We start from the raw sequence: 16,864 nt of genomic DNA, 5'->3' as shown, positions 1-16,864 counted from the left end.
CCTTGGAATTCGCAAAGCAGAAATCCATGATATTAACTTAATTTACTAAGTCGAAATCGGACGAAGATTGATGTTTAAAGGCATTCTTCAGATTTCGCATAAGAAATTTTTACTAGCAGTTTGCAACTCCATTAATTAAAATGGAAAATAAAAGGTTGTACTCAGCGGCTTCTACCGTGATTCGAACTGCTATGTCTTATAGTACAAGCACTGCAACGCACAAGGGAGCCTCTGAGCTAACGACACACTGGCGGCCAGAGGCGGAATATAGTCACTGCGATGTTGCCTGAGCCTCAAAACGCAACCTTAAACACACGAACAGAGGAGGTGGAGATTACTGTTTTAACGTCCCGTCGACAACGATGTCATTAGAGACGGAGCACAAGCTCGGATTAGGGAAGGATGGGGAAGGAAATCGGCCGTGCCCTTCCTAAGGAACCATCCCGGCATTTGCCTGAAGCGATTTAGGGAAATCATTGAAAACCTAAATCAGGATGGCCGGGCGCGGGATTGCACCGTCGTCCTCCCGAATGCACACACAAACAGGTGTTACTTATGTGAAGAACGCCGTTCTTGGAGTCCAGAAATTAAATATACTTTCTAATTGTGTCATCTTGCAGTGGATTATATCGTACGAGTCTTCGATGTGGAAAACGAATGTCAAGTGAATTTAGCGAGGTAACGCCGACCTACACCCGGAAGTAAATGCACTATCAGAGTGTTGACAAATACTTGCTACGACGCTGCCATTTCTAGGCTCTCTGACGAGGCAGCTCTTCAGCGAAATGCTTGCCGTGATTCTCCGATACGGTTCTTCAGAGTGGAGACGCGAGCGCACGTTTGGTTTTTATGCGGCGTTCTCCCCTGATGGTTTCTGACGTCGCCTTCTGGGCTATGTATACATATGAGACATTCAATTATCATTAATCCAGAATGATACAAGTTTCAGCTTCCGGCGTGGAAGAAGGCTGTTGACGCCGACATTATATGATTTCAACGTAGGGAAAGCAAAACGGATCATTCAATGTTTCTCATTCAACATAAAGCATGTGAGATAATTTTCCGTAACGTTCATAATCATCTAAAAATACAAACGAAGTAAAAATACACCGGAAGCTTATTCGAATTGAATATAACGCTTTGCACCTCGATGTCGAATTTGTCCACTTGCAATCTTTTGCAGCATACACATAGAATGTCATGATTACCACGAGAATGAAGAAATATGTTGGTAAGGATGGAAGCAAGAAGAGACGCAGTCAACAAATATTCTATTCCTCATGGCATTCATTTCATTTGACACGTAAGAAGAGGTAAAGCGGGAATTTACTTTCGTTAACACGAAAGATATGCCGCGCATATTGATAACGAGGAAGTCTGCGTCTTCATACGTTTCCTCCTTGAAATCTGTATGCTCTATTATATACTAAGTAGCCCGATCATTGTTTCAGTAATGTTACCCTCTTGTTTGACCCCGTAACGATGAACAAATTCCAAATGCATGTCTCTCTTCCTGGGTTGTTTTTTGTGTTTTATTGCTTGGAATTCCTGAAGCAGACCACTGTGCCTTCCCCCCTCGTGGGTTAGGTCTCAAAACTAAACCGCTTTGTATCCAATGGCATAATTTATTCAGACAGCATCAGCATAAGACTATCAAACAAAGCCTTCCATTTACAGTTGCAGCACTCTAACCAGCACTGACCAAAGTGTAATCCACGGTCATGGTCCTAAATTACCAGCTGTCTGCTACTGTGGCAAAGTCCGTACTACACTGTCGATTCCGCAGCACCATTTTATCTGGTAACACTGTGTAGTTGCACAGTTGTGCTACCAGGTCTGTCCTCACACTGTCAACTTTATGTATCTCACTTCTCCTGTAGCGTAGATCACGAGGAGCCGAAGTAAATGAGTGTATTCTGCATGACGTAACATTCAGTATTCCCTTCTTTCATAGCCACTCTTCATGTGCATCGATACCAAATAGGAATGCGAAAACTCTTGCGAGTGAGAGAATGACAATAACAATCGTAACAAGAACAAGCAAATAATGAATGATGTTTATTCCAACGCAGAACGAGAATGGCTTTAAATATAAAAATCTGTATCTATATCTATATCCATATCTATTGATCTTTGAGTTGGCACAATGCAAATATATTCTTAGCATTTAGTTACTGAATTTAGTTCTGGATGTTCGCAGAGAAAAGGAAAAGTCGGTACTTCTCGCTAGTGTAATATAATGTGAACCAGCAACTACCCTTTCCTTAGAACACGACTCAAGCAGGTCCTCAAGTAGGTAGCAAGGCACTGCTGCATTCTGTTCCCTGACATTGCTCTGATGACGGTTAATGCAGATAGTTCCGATTATGAAATACAAAACGTATTGCAGGTTAGTTCCTAGGATAGTAACATTAAATTTGCGTTGTAGACGGCACATGAACGTGACGACTATCCATATTACTCATCAATATAAAAAGACAATATTTAGGGAATTTAGCAGGATTACTCAAAATGAATTCTGAAATTGGGTGACTGACTGCACAGGTGCTAAACGTCGTCAAGAGTATACGATGTCCTAATCGCATTAGGAATATGAAGATCGTCTTCGACAGCTCGCAACTTTCACATTGCTATCTCCACCCTACTCCAGACAGCCCTCGGTGGAGTTGCACGACGTTGCCGATGTTATGGAAGGCCTTCAAACCGACAACAGACCACATATTGAAAAATACAAGCGAATTCTCTTGCAGCGTAAGCTTATTGTAACTAATCTAAAAATTATTGGAGAGGAACATTGTCCTATTCAAAAAAAGTAAAATGTTACACACTGTTGACGTCAAACGGACATTATTTATGTCCTGTCTTGTGTCCTACTCATCTATAATATCAAGTGTACTATGAAAATGATTATATATAATGGATGATAGGGTAATGCATTGATACCAGATGGTGGGGGCCGGCCGGTGTGGCCGTGCGGTTCTAGGCGCTTCAGTCTGGAACCGCGTGACCGCTACGGTCGCAGGTTCGAATCCTGCCTCGGGCATGGATGTGAGTGATGTCTTTAGGTTAGTTAGGTTTAAGTAGTTCTAAGTTCTAGGGGACTGATGACCTTAGAAGTTAAGTCCCATAGTGCTCAGAGCCATTTGAACCATTTGAACTATTAAAGTTATTCACGAGCAGCTAGTTGAGAATATGTATGAACATTAAATGACACGACGAACTGAAATAATATGACGAAGAGTTCAGCGCTCACTGGGAATAGAGCCCCACACATATCGTTGTTGACTACACACAAAGAGACGTCAGCTACCGAATTTTTCTCCACCAGCTGCTGAGAATAGCATCTTGAACTTACAGTCATCTCGCAAATAGTTCTGTGTCTCACTGGGAGTTAAAAACGTTAGATATCGTTAGTGTTGACAACGAATGAAAATACATTAAAAATCAAAATTATTATCCACCAGCAGATAGGTGTTCTCATGATAGAGCTTGATAATACATAATTAAATCTTTAGTGCCGGGCCAGGATTCGATCCCATTCACGCGTAATATGTGAAGGTGTTGAGGAATCTGCAGTTTTGAACAAACAACAAATTGTAGCCGAGCTGTATTGCCACGAAGGGATCAAATTCCGCGTTAAGGGCGGTCTGAGTTGCATTCCCAGTTTAGAACCAATTTTATCGACATACAGAAGCTCAAATAAAAGATGGAATAAGTGTCCTGTGACCATACATAGCGTTTGTGTCGTCACTTGAAATAAATAACTAGTATAAGAAAGGTTACTGGTGATAGAGTTTCTACATGTCGCCACTCCAGACTTTATTGTGGTTCAATCTACCGCCTACTTGGTAAAGAAGGAATATCATCTTTAATGTGAATTTTCAGACCACGCAGCCATTATATCTCCTCACTTGGTGTAGCCAGGAGAGAATGGAATCTGTCTCTCCCTATCTAAAATCATTGACGGAAGTGGGAATCGAACCCAGACCATAGGTATAACAACCTACCATCCGTCCAACAGACCACGAAATCCTCTTCTTTGCGAGTCATTTTTCTATCGTAACGCAGTTGCGCCACACTGGATGAGAATTCTGACACACAGGCTCCCTGTAGTAATTTGCAGCATGTTCAGTAAATTCATTTACTTGGTTGACCGAATCACCATGAACTAGCTGCCTCGGCTACCCAGTCCATACATTCGACTATTTTGTAATCACAGAAATAAAATCACGTAACTGCCACCTACACACAACTGCCAACAGTGTAGGATGCAGAAGTTTAAATAGGAAGGGTTCCTTTCCACTTGAGCTATTCTATTGCGCTATCTGTTACTAGAAAACGTCGTTCAGTCCAAAAGAAAAGCTGTAACTGTTTGTCTCTCAGAAGTCAAGACCTGGCCATATGCATAATCTCACAGTGCTGTGGAATCCAAAAGTTCTGGAGGAATAGTTACCGAGCTCTGGAGCTGCTGTAGCTACGTGTCAGCTTGTAGCATAGATAAGATGTCGCGAGTTCGAATACATTCAGTGCTACATTTTTTAAAACGCAATTCTGCTCTCTGCTGAAGGTATCAATCTAATGGAACTTTGAACATAATTCCCTTCACTTCTCAACCCAAAGTAGTCGCATGTGGAAAAAGGGCTAACTACTGTGACATTTTGTTCTATTCAGGTTTAATAGACAGCAGGCAGCAGATGCATCTCGAAGATGTGCAGGGAGAGCGCATCGTGCCATAATATGTCAGAAAAGTATTTTCTATATTAGCCGTCGTGTGGTAGTGATATTTTATTCTTCTTCAAACTTTGTTTGACAGCTTTAACTCAGAACAAGTTTTCTACATGCATGTAATCAATAAACTGCATGTGCATTGTCAGACTGTCATAGGTAACATCTGAGAATTCGCATATATCGTTGATGATTAATTTCTCTCTCATGTTTACTATTGTTTTAACAACACTAAAGGAAACCTTACGAAAATTGTGCACTGTATTATAAGAAATGAAATAAAACTAACCATGGTAACCTTACGACGAAAGTATCTGTAAACAAGCATGCCTCTATCGACACGAATTAGTAAAATACTACTCACTTAGATTTTGATTGGGTCTGTGTTTAATTGGTATGCTGTGTCATACTCAAGAGGTATGCAAATGTGGCATTTCATAAATATAGTTACGTATTCCTAGAAACCCAAAATTCGCTTGTCAGCAGCGGAAAGAGGCCTTACCTGTTGTGCAGCATTGTAAGTTTTTCAACATTGCACTATGAGCTGAAAGCATTTTCTTGCGATTTCCTTATTGATGTTTGATCTGACTGCTTGTAGCTCTTTCACAGAAGGGATAAAAACGTTACAGTCAGTGAGACTGGAACTGCGAACCGTAACAGACGCTTTTTCACAGCTCAGCACGTTACCACAGAGCTGGCGAGGAGGTATGGGTCTTAGCTTCCTATTACGAGGGAAATAGTAACTAGAACTCGTAAACCGCTATTTGAATGTCGAGATTAGTTGCGGTTTCCACCTGCAACGACTTTCCTGGGCTGGAAACCGTAAATTTTCAATCTTTTGTTACCCTGCAAGCGATAATAACTCGGATTATTCAATGGAAATGACAGGTAAAATCAAGTGAACTTTGAGGCTTAATTCCGTGCACACCAGGAAGTAACTCGTCGATCACAGAGTTGCCAAACATACGTTGCCTTGTTGCCAAATCTCAGTTACAGTACCAGCAGGAAGAAGACGAACCGATGTGATCCTACAGCGGTCTGGGAAGTGACCATAGCTGGTGTCTCCAAGTCACGGCTGCTACGGCCTGGAATACGTAATGCGTCTGATTCGCTTTCTGTAACTAGGTTTAGGGACTGGAGCGTAGTTACTAATAATACTCAGAACTGACTGCAAACTGAGCATCATAAATCAGTAACTCTCATTGTTGTTTTTATATTTCTTTCGTAAGTGTACTCAAAACTAAGAAAGTCATTCACAGGCGTTTTCGTGCCTCGCCGATAGTCGAGCACAACATACAAATAAAAATAAAAAAGAATGTGTGTGTGTGTGTGTGTGTGTGTGTGTGTGTTTGTGAGAGAGAGAGAGAGAGAGAGTGTAAAAAATTGTTGTAAAGAAATTGAATCATGGTATTTAAAGAAATCTTTCATTAAAATGACACATTCCATATCATTACGAAATGTCGTATTCATGATCTATGGAACAAGAGTTAATCTAATGTAATCTAATCTAATCTAATCACATCATATTGATGATTAGCCATGAAGAGTCATGAATTACCGAAATTTTGGCCAATACCAGTAACCAAATCTAAACTTGAAAATAAAAGACGACAGTTTTTGTAATAAACCGTGACTCCTATCAAGATCCTTTCGTCCCTGTTATCGAACCACGAAAGATGTCTGATATACCTCCATTCTGAAGTAACAAAGTGTGCATGCATTTAAAGATGAAGTGCATGATGTGAAGTTCTGTGACGGAGATACGAACCCAACACGTAATCCGATTGTTAACTAAGAAAAATCAAATGTTACGTATCGGTTTTTCTTACGAGCCGCTAGGTGTCTGAATCTAAAATAAGGATACAAACTTTTGTGCCTAAGCGACAATCGAACTGCACACCTACCGTGCATCCACGAATATAGCTTAAGTTTCAGTTGCTTACTCATGAACAGTAAGATGTGTGCGTGTTTGACCAGAAATAACGACACCTGTTGCCATTGTTGGAAACACATGAACAGACATTGAAATTGCGCGTTAATTTTCACTAGCAGGTGGGTGTGCACTTGATAAAGCTAGAAATGAAATTATGAATATTTTTGTACTGGATCAGGTTTCAGACCCACATACTTACCTTTGGAGGAGACCTAGAGAAGATTGCAGTCTTGGGAAAAGGAACGAAATGACTGAACTATACTGTTCCGAGAGATTCAGATCCTCGAAAGAGGAGATACGAATTCGAATCACAGTCCAGCACCAAATTTTTAAACGTCTCTAGTTCAATCAAGTACAAGTAAAATAAGAGCCCTGTCCCTTTAAACGGCTATCGGTTCATCAAATAAAATAAAATTTTCTAATGTAAGTAAGCTTACTGGCGACTGTATTTCTGTTTACCATGACTTCCGCTGTGTCATTTCCCAACGTAAACCGGCTCTGCCCAGTTGGTAATGAAGGAACGTGATGTTTAATGCGGATTCTGGATTATAACGTCTTTCTCTTGAGGTTACCAGAGGTAAAATAAATCTGTTTGTGCCTCTTAAAAGTAAATGCCTGAACCCACGCATTGCACCTGTGATAGCTCGTTCCACCATACCATTGTGGCCACATTACCCAGCCCCAAGAATGTGCTGTAACGGATGATGTGCTTAGCTTACAAAATTAGTCACGGTGGAAAAAATGCGAGTCTATTAAATGGTCGAGTAGAAGCAAGCTTCTGACGCAGAGATTATGCTATTCTCATGTCATCAGGATGTAAAGACTCTTCTAGGCATCATAGGCTGGATGTGAAGCCATTTTGATTTTTCACAAATTCAGCAAATTTCTTAGTTCGAGAAAATCCACTGGGAAGTGTGAAGTTGCCGGATAATTCGATTATTACTGTTATTATTACTATCATTTTATTCAAACCGCTGCTGGAACACGACCGTAGTCTTCAGGTAAAACGCGAGACCAGCTAATATGACGTCTGGCGACCGAAAGCACATATCGACAAAATATTTATCGCCCCTTTCCTCTCGGTGCTGAAGCTATGAGTGTAATTCAAGCGAATCTACAATATCATATTAGCTGGTCTCGCGTTATACCTCAAGACTACGGTCGTAGTCAAGAGTAATGTACTAAGACTGGAGTCAAGACTTGCTCTGGGAAGTGCCGCAGTCTACATGTTGCTAGATCGAGCATATTGCCAGACATAGAAAACTGAGAGGAGCACGACTGTATTGTCCACCTTACGTGAACGACTCGGCGGTCAATTTTTTGGTCTGAGACTGTATCTACAACACATATTGCACGCTGAAGACCCAGAAGAATTAAAAAAAAAAAGTAGTTTATGAGAGCAACGTTAACCATAGCGTTCGAAGTATTCATAGTATTGTATACGTGTGTGTAAACGCCTTCCAATGACCACTCAAGAAAGACAAGGATACACAGTCTAGCTCCAATATTATAAATATGCCTCAGTTTGTGGATGAACTCAGACTTAGGTTGATAATAATTGTGAAAATTTAGCAGAACAGTACCCATTGGTGTTAAACTCGTTTTCTACCAATGATTCCTACAGCTACAAGGATACTACTTGTGATACCTCTTAGACAAAATACTTAAGCAGTGTTATCAGACGAAAAGATCAACCTGACACAAACTGTGGGAAGTTTGTTTTACAACCTTCGTACCTGGATATTCAGCTTTTTCCTATTTGAGATATCTGTGCTTGTTGCTGCTTAAGACGATTTAAGCAGAAACTAAATTCCCCCAGCTTCGACAATGTTTAAAGAAATCGACTTATTGGCACTAAATCGTGGTTTGTGAATTGTTTACCGGCCGTACTCTGCCGTATTTTGCCGGTTGGAAGGCAAAAGCTTACTGACAAATTTCACACAGAAATTACTGTTACAGTGTACTTATGGAGCCAAATGAGTGAATTGCGTATTTTCCGGTGAGAAAGAGCACTGGCAAACAGTCTTCACTACATTAGGTTATTTAAACTGGTGTCACTCTGAGCTAGAATTTATGGTCAGCGACTAAGTGTAAGACCAACGTTTCGGATGCGAGTTTTGCGACTGTGAAATACTTTCCTACATTATAGAAGCGAATATTAAATTTGAACTAATATTGCGAAAATTTTGTACTTGGGCAGCTTAGAATGAAAATACTTCTGTTTATTTCAAAGGGAAACAATAGATTTTCTAAAACACTGTCTGTCATACACAACTTGAAACAGGTCATGTCGACCAAATCATGTGGAAGAACTAACAGCAACGTATATCGGAAGGCAGTAAGATCTCTTGCCTTTTGGTTTGTCAGTACTCGATAGCCATTTCTAGGCGAAAGTAAGTAAGTGAAGAAAGGCAGTGCGTTTTTGTTACCAAGTAACGTCTTCGTCAATTACTTTACTTTTAAAGTAATCTACGAGTAATTGCTGGTGTTTGATATTACCATGAAAAGGATTCCGTAGACAGGGAAAGAACCTGTTCATGGGAAACTACATCTATAGTGACCAAAAGGCATTAAATGATGTTCAAGCACTTGTGTTACAGCAGCGGTATGAATAAAATGATAGTAATAATAACAGTAATAATCGAATTATCCGGCAACTTCACACTTCCCAGTGGATTTTCTCGAACTAAGAAATTTGCTGAATTTGTGAAAAATCAAAATGGCTTCACATCCAGCCTATGATGCCTAGAAGAGTCTTTACATCCTGATGACATGAGAATAGCATAATCTCTGCGTCAGAAGCTTGCTTCTACTCGACCATTTAATAGACTCGCATTTTTTCCACCGTGACTAATTTTGTAAGCTAAGCACATCATCCGTTACAGCACATTCTTGGGGCTGGGTAATGTGGCCACAATGGTATGGTGGAACGAGCTATCACAGGTGCAATGCGTGGGTTCAGGCATTTACTTTTAAGAGGCACAAACAGATTTATTTTACCTCTGGTAACCTCAAGAGAAAGACGTTATAATCCAGAATCCGCATTAAACATCACGTTCCTTCATTACCAACTGGGCAGAGCCGGTTTACGTTGGGAAATGACACAGCGGAAGTCATGGTAAACAGAAATACAGTCGCCAGTAAGCTTACTTACATTAGAAAATTTTATTTTATTTGATGAACCGATAGCCGTTTAAAGGGACAGGGCTCTTATTTTACTTGTACTTGATTGAACTAGAGACGTTTAAAAATTTGGTGCTGGACTGTGATTCGAATTCGTATCTCCTCTTTCGAGGATCTGAATCTCTCGGAACAGTATAGTTCAGTCATTTCGTTCCTTTTCCCAAGACTGCAATCTTCTCTAGGTCTCCTCCAAAGGTAAGTATGTGGGTCTGAAACCTGATCCAGTACAAAAATATTCATAATTTCATTTCTAGCTTTATCAAGTGCACACCCACCTGCTAGTGAAAATTAACGCGCAATTTCAATGTCTGTTCATGTGTTTCCAACAATGGCAACAGGTGTCGTTATTTCTGGTCAAACACGCACACATCTTACTGTTCATGAGTAAGCAACTGAAACTTAAGCTATATTCGTGGATGCACGGTAGGTGTGCAGTTCGATTGTCGCTTAGGCACAAAAGTTTGTATCCTTATTTTAGATTCAGACACCTAGCGGCTCGTAAGAAAAACCGATACGTAACATTTGATTTTTCTTAGTTAACAATCGGATTACGTGTTGGGTTCGTATCTCCGTCACAGAACTTCACATCATGCACTTCATCTTTAAATGCATGCACACTTTGTTACTTCAGAATGGAGGTATATCAGACATCTTTCGTGGTTCGATAACAGGGACGAAAGGATCTTGATAGGAGTCACGGTTTATTACAAAAACTGTCGTCTTTTATTTTCAAGTTTAGATTTGGTTACTGGTATTGGCCAAAATTTCGGTAATTCATGACTCTTCATGGCTAATCATCAATATGATGTGATTAGATTAGATTAGATTACATTAGATTAACTCTTGTTCCATAGATCATGAATACGACATTTCGTAATGATATGGAATGTGTCATTTTAATGAAAGATTTCTTTAAATACCATGATTCAATTTCTTTACAACAATTTTTTACACTCTCTCTCTCTCTCTCTCTCACAAACACACACACACACACACACACACACACACATTCTTTTTTATTTTTATTTGTATGTTGTGCTCGACTATCGGCGACGCACGAAAACGCCTGTGAATGACTTTCTTAGTTTTGAGTACACTTACGAAAGAAATATAAAAACAACAATGAGAGTTACTGATTTATGATGCTCAGTTTGCAGTCAGTTCTGAGTATTATTAGTAACTACGCTCCAGTCCCTAAACCTAGTTACAGAAAGCGAATCAGACGCATTACGTATTCCAGGCCGTAGCAGCCGTGACTTGGAGACACCAGCTATGGTCACTTCCCAGACCGCTGTAGGATCACATCGGTTCGTCTTCTTCCTGCTGGTACTGAACCTGAGATTTGGCAACAAGGCAACGTATGTTTGGCAACTCTGTGATCGACGAGTTACTTCCTGGTGTGCACGGAATTAAGCCTCAAAGTTCGCTTGATTTTACCTGTCATTTCCATTGAATAATCCGAGTTATTATCGCTTGCAGGGTAACAAAAGATTGAAAATTTACGGTTTCCAGCCCAGGAAAGTCGTTGCAGGTGGAAACCGCAACTAATCTCGACATTCAAATAGCGGTTTACGAGTTCTAGTTACTATTTCCCTCGTAATAGGAAGCTAAGACCCATACCTCCTCGCCAGCTCTGTGGTAACGTGCTGAGCTGTGAAAAAGCGTCTGTTACGGTTCGCAGTTCCAGTCTCACTGACTGTAACGTTTTTATCCCTTCTGTGAAAGAGCTACAAGCAGTCAGATCAAACATCAATAAGGAAATCGCAAGAAAATGCTTTCAGCTCATAGTGCAATGTTGAAAAACTTACAATGCTGCACAACAGGTAAGGCCTCTTTCCGCTGCTGACAAGCGAATTTTGGGTTTCTAGGAATACGTAACTATATTTATGAAATGCCACATTTGCATACCTCTTGAGTATGACACAGCATACCAATTAAACACAGACCCAATCAAAATCTAAGTGAGTAGTATTTTACTAATTCGTGTCGATAGAGGCATGCTTGTTTACAGATACTTTCGTCGTAAGGTTACCATGGTTAGTTTTATTTCATTTCTTATAATACAGTGCACAATTTTCGTAAGGTTTCCTTTAGTGTTGTTAAAACAATAGTAAACATGAGAGAGAAATTAATCATCAACGATATATGCGAATTCTCAGATGTTACCTATGACAGTCTGACAATGCACATGCAGTTTATTGATTACATGCATGTAGAAAACTTGTTCTGAGTTAAAGCTGTCAAACAAAGTTTGAAGAAGAATAAAATATCACTACCACACGACGGCTAATATAGAAAATACTTTTCTGACATATTATGGCACGATGCGCTCTCCCTGCACATCTTCGAGATGCATCTGCTGCCTGCTGTCTATTAAACCTGAATAGAACAAAATGTCACAGTAGTTAGCCCTTTTTCCACATGCGACTACTTTGGGTTGAGAAGTGAAGGGAATTATGTTCAAAGTTCCATTAGATTGATACCTTCAGCAGAGAGCAGAATTGCGTTTTAAAAAATGTAGCACTGAATGTATTCGAACTCGCGACATCTTATCTATGCTACAAGCTGACACGTAGCTACAGCAGCTCCAGAGCTCGGTAACTATTCCTCCAGAACTTTTGGATTCCACAGCACTGTGAGATTATGCATATGGCCAGGTCTTGACTTCTGAGAGACAAACAGTTACAGCTTTTCTTTTGGACTGAACGACGTTTTCTAGTAACAGATAGCGCAATAGAATAGCTCAAGTGGAAAGGAACCCTTCCTATTTAAACTTCTGCATCCTACACTGTTGGCAGTTGTGTGTAGGTGGCAGTTACGTGATTTTATTTCTGTGATTACAAAATAGTCGAATGTATGGACTGGGTAGCCGAGGCAGCTAGTTCATGGTGATTCGGTCAACCAAGTAAATGAATTTACTGAACATGCTGCAAATTACTACAGGGAGCCTGTGTGTCAGAATTCTCATCCAGTGTGGCGCAACTGCGTTACGATAGAAAAATGACTCGCAAAGAAGAGGATTTCGTGGTCTGTTGGACGGATGGTAGGTTGTTATACCTATGGTCTGGGTTCGATTCCCACTTCCGTCAATGATTTTAGATAGGGAGAGACAGATTCCATTCTCTCCTGGCTACACCAAGTGAGGAGATATAATGGCTGCGTGGTCTGAAAATTCACATTAAAGATGATATTCCTTCTTTACCAAGTAGGCGGTAGATTGAACCACAATAAAGTCTGGAGTGGCGACATGTAGAAACTCTATCACCAGTAACCTTTCTTATACTAGTTATTTATTTCAAGAGACGACACAAACGCTATGTATGGTCACAGGACACTTATTCCATCTTTTATTTGAGCTTCTGTATGTCGATAAAATTGGTTCTAAACTGGGAATGCAACTCAGACCGCCCTTAACGCGGAATTTGATCCCTTCGTGGCAATACAGCTCGGCTACAATTTGTTGTTTGTTCAAAACTGCAGATTCCTCAACACCTTCACATATTACGCGTGAATGGGATCGAATCCTGGCCCGGCACTAAAGATTTAATTATGTATTATCAAGCTCTATCATGAGAACACCTATCTGCTGGTGGATAATAATTTTGATTTTTAATGTATTTTCATTCGTTGTCAACACTAACGATATCTAACGTTTTTAACTCCCAGTGAGACACAGAACTATTTGCGAGATGACTGTAAGTTCAAGATGCTATTCTCAGCAGCTGGTGGAGAAAAATTCGGTAGCTGACGTCTCTTTGTGTGTAGTCAACAACGATATGTGTGGGGCTCTATTCCCAGTGAGCGCTGAACTCTTCGTCATATTATTTCAGTTCGTCGTGTCATTTAATGTTCATACATATTCTCAACTAGCTGCTCGTGAATAACTTTAATAGTTCAAATGGTTCAAATGGCTCTGAGCACTATGGGACTTAACTTCTAAGGTCATCAGTCCCCTAGAACTTAGAACTACTTAAACCTAACTAACCTAAAGACATCACTCACATCCATGCCCGAGGCAGGATTCGAACCTGCGACCGTAGCGGTCACGCGGTTCCAGACTGAAGCGCCTAGAACCGCACGGCCACACCGGCCGGCCCCCACCATCTGGTATCAATGCATTACCCTATCATCCATTATATATAATCATTTTCATAGTACACTTGATATTATAGATGAGTAGGACACAAGACAGGACATAGATAATGTCCGTTTGACGTCAACAGTGTGTAACATTTTACTTTTTTTGAATAGGACAATGTTCCTCTCCAATAATTTTTAGATTAGTTACAATAAGCTTGCGCTGCAAGAGAATTCGCTTGTATTTTTCGATATGTGGTCTGTTGTCGGTTTGAAGGCCTTCCATAACATCGGCAACGTCGTGCAACTCCACCGAGGGCTGTCTGGAGTAGGGTGGAGATAGCAATGTGAAAGTTGCGAGCTGTCGAAGACGATCTTCATATTCCTAATGCGATTAGGACATCGTATACTCTTGACGACGTTTAGCACCTGTGCAGTCAGTCACCCAATTTCAGAATTCATTTTGAGTAATCCTGCTAAATTCCCTAAATATTGTCTTTTTATATTGATGAGTAATATGGATAGTCGTCACGTTCATGTGCCGTCTACAACGCAAATTTAATGTTACTATCCTAGGAACTAACCTGCAATACGTTTTGTATTTCATAATCGGAACTATCTGCATTAACCGTCATCAGAGCAATGTCAGGGAACAGAATGCAGCAGTGCCTTGCTACCTACTTGTGGACCTGCTTGAGTCGTGTTCTAAGGAAAGGGTAGTTGCTGGTTCACATTATATTACACTAGCGAGAAGTACCGACTTTTCCTTTTCTCTGCGAACATCCAGAACTAAATTCAGTAACTAAATGCTAAGAATATATTTGCATTGTGCCAACTCAAAGATCAATAGATATGGATATAGATATAGATACAGATTTTTATATTTAAAGCCATTCTCGTTCTGCGTTGGAATAAACATCATTCATTATTTGCTTGTTCTTGTTACGATTGTTATTGTCATTCTCTCACTCGCAAGAGTTTTCGCATTCCTATTTGGTATCGATGCACATGAAGAGTGGCTATGAAAGAAGGGAATACTGAATGTTACGTCATGCAGAATACACTCATTTACTTCGGCTCCTCGTGATCTACGCTACAGGAGAAGTGAGATACATAAAGTTGACAGTGTGAGGACAGACCTGGTAGCACAACTGTGCAACTACACAGTGTTACCAGATAAAATGGTGCTGCGGAATCGACAGTGTAGTACGGACTTTGCCACAGTAGCAGACAGCTGGTAATTTAGGACCATGACCGTGGATTACACTTTGGTCAGTGCTGGTTAGAGTGCTGCAACTGTAAATGGAAGGCTTTGTTTGATAGTCTTATGCTGATGCTGTCTGAATAAATTATGCCATTGGATACAAAGCGGTTTAGTTTTGAGACCTAACCCACGAGGGGGGAAGGCACAGTGGTCTGCTTCAGGAATTCCAAGCAATAAAACACAAAAAACAACCCAGGAAGAGAGACATGCATTTGGAATTTGTTCATCGTTACGGGGTCAAACAAGAGGGTAACATTACTGAAACAATGATCGGGCTACTTAGTATATAATAGAGCATACAGATTTCAAGGAGGAAACGTATGAAGACGCAGACTTCCTCGTTATCAATATGTGCGGCATATCTTTCGTGTTAACGAAAGTAAATTCCCGCTTTACCTCTTCTTACGTGTCAAATGAAATGAATGCCATGAGGAATAGAATATTTGTTGACTGCGTCTCTTCTTGCTTCCATCCTTACCAACATATTTCTTCATTCTCGTGGTAATCATGACATTCTATGTGTATGCTGCAAAAGATTGCAAGTGGACAAATTCGACATCGAGGTGCAAAGCGTTATATTCAATTCGAATAAGCTTCCGGTGTATTTTTACTTCGTTTGTATTTTTAGATGATTATGAACGTTACGGAAAATTATCTCACATGCTTTATGTTGAATGAGAAACATTGAATGATCCGTTTTGCTTTCCCTACGTTGAAATCATATAATGTCGGCGTCAACAGCCTTCTTCCACGCCGGAAGCTGAAACTTGTATCATTCTGGATTAATGATAATTGAATGTCTCATATGTATACATAGCCCAGAAGGCGACGTCAGAAACCATCAGGGGAGAACGCCGCATAAAAACCAAACGTGCGCTCGCGTCTCCACTCTGAAGAACCGTATCGGAGAATCACGGCAAGCATTTCGCTGAAGAGCTGCCTCGTCAGAGAGCCTAGAAATGGCAGCGTCGTAGCAAGTATTTGTCAACACTCTGATAGTGCATTTACTTCCGGGTGTAGGTCGGCGTTACCTCGCTAAATTCACTTGACATTCGTTTTCCACATCGAAGACTCGTACGATATAATCCACTGCAAGATGACACAATTAGAAAGTATATTTAATTTCTGGACTCCAAGAACGGCGTTCTTCACATAAGTAACACCTGTTTGTGTGTGCATTCGGGAGGACGACGGTGCAATCCCGCGCCCGGCCATCCTGATTTAGGTTTTCAATGATTTCCCTAAATCGCTTCAGGCAAATGCCGGGATGGTTCCTTAGGAAGGGCACGGCCGATTTCCTTCCCCATCCTTCCCTAATCCGAGCTTGTGCTCCGTCTCTAATGACATCGTTGTCGACGGGACGTTAAAACAGTAATCTCCACCTCCTCTGTTCGTGTGTTTAAGGTTGCGTTTTGAGGCTCAGGCAACATCGCAGTGACTATATTCCGCCTCTGGCCGCCAGTGTGTCGTTAGCTCAGAGGTTCCCTTGTGCGTTGCAGTGCTTGTACTATAAGACATAGCAGTTCGAATCACGGTAGAAGCCGCTGAGTACAACCTTTTATTTTCCATTTTAATTAATGGAGTTGCAAACTGCTAGTAAAAATTTCTTATGCGAAATCTGAAGAATGCCTTTAAACATCAATCTTCGTCCGATTTCGACTTAGTAAATTAAGTTAATATCA

Source organism: Schistocerca serialis, chromosome 2 (assembly GCF_023864345.2).
Source record: "Schistocerca serialis cubense isolate TAMUIC-IGC-003099 chromosome 2, iqSchSeri2.2, whole genome shotgun sequence".
NCBI classification, from domain to species: domain Eukaryota; kingdom Metazoa; phylum Arthropoda; class Insecta; order Orthoptera; family Acrididae; genus Schistocerca; species Schistocerca serialis.
The sequence above is the reverse complement of the archived record's forward strand: the minus strand, read 5'-3'. Positions refer to the sequence as shown.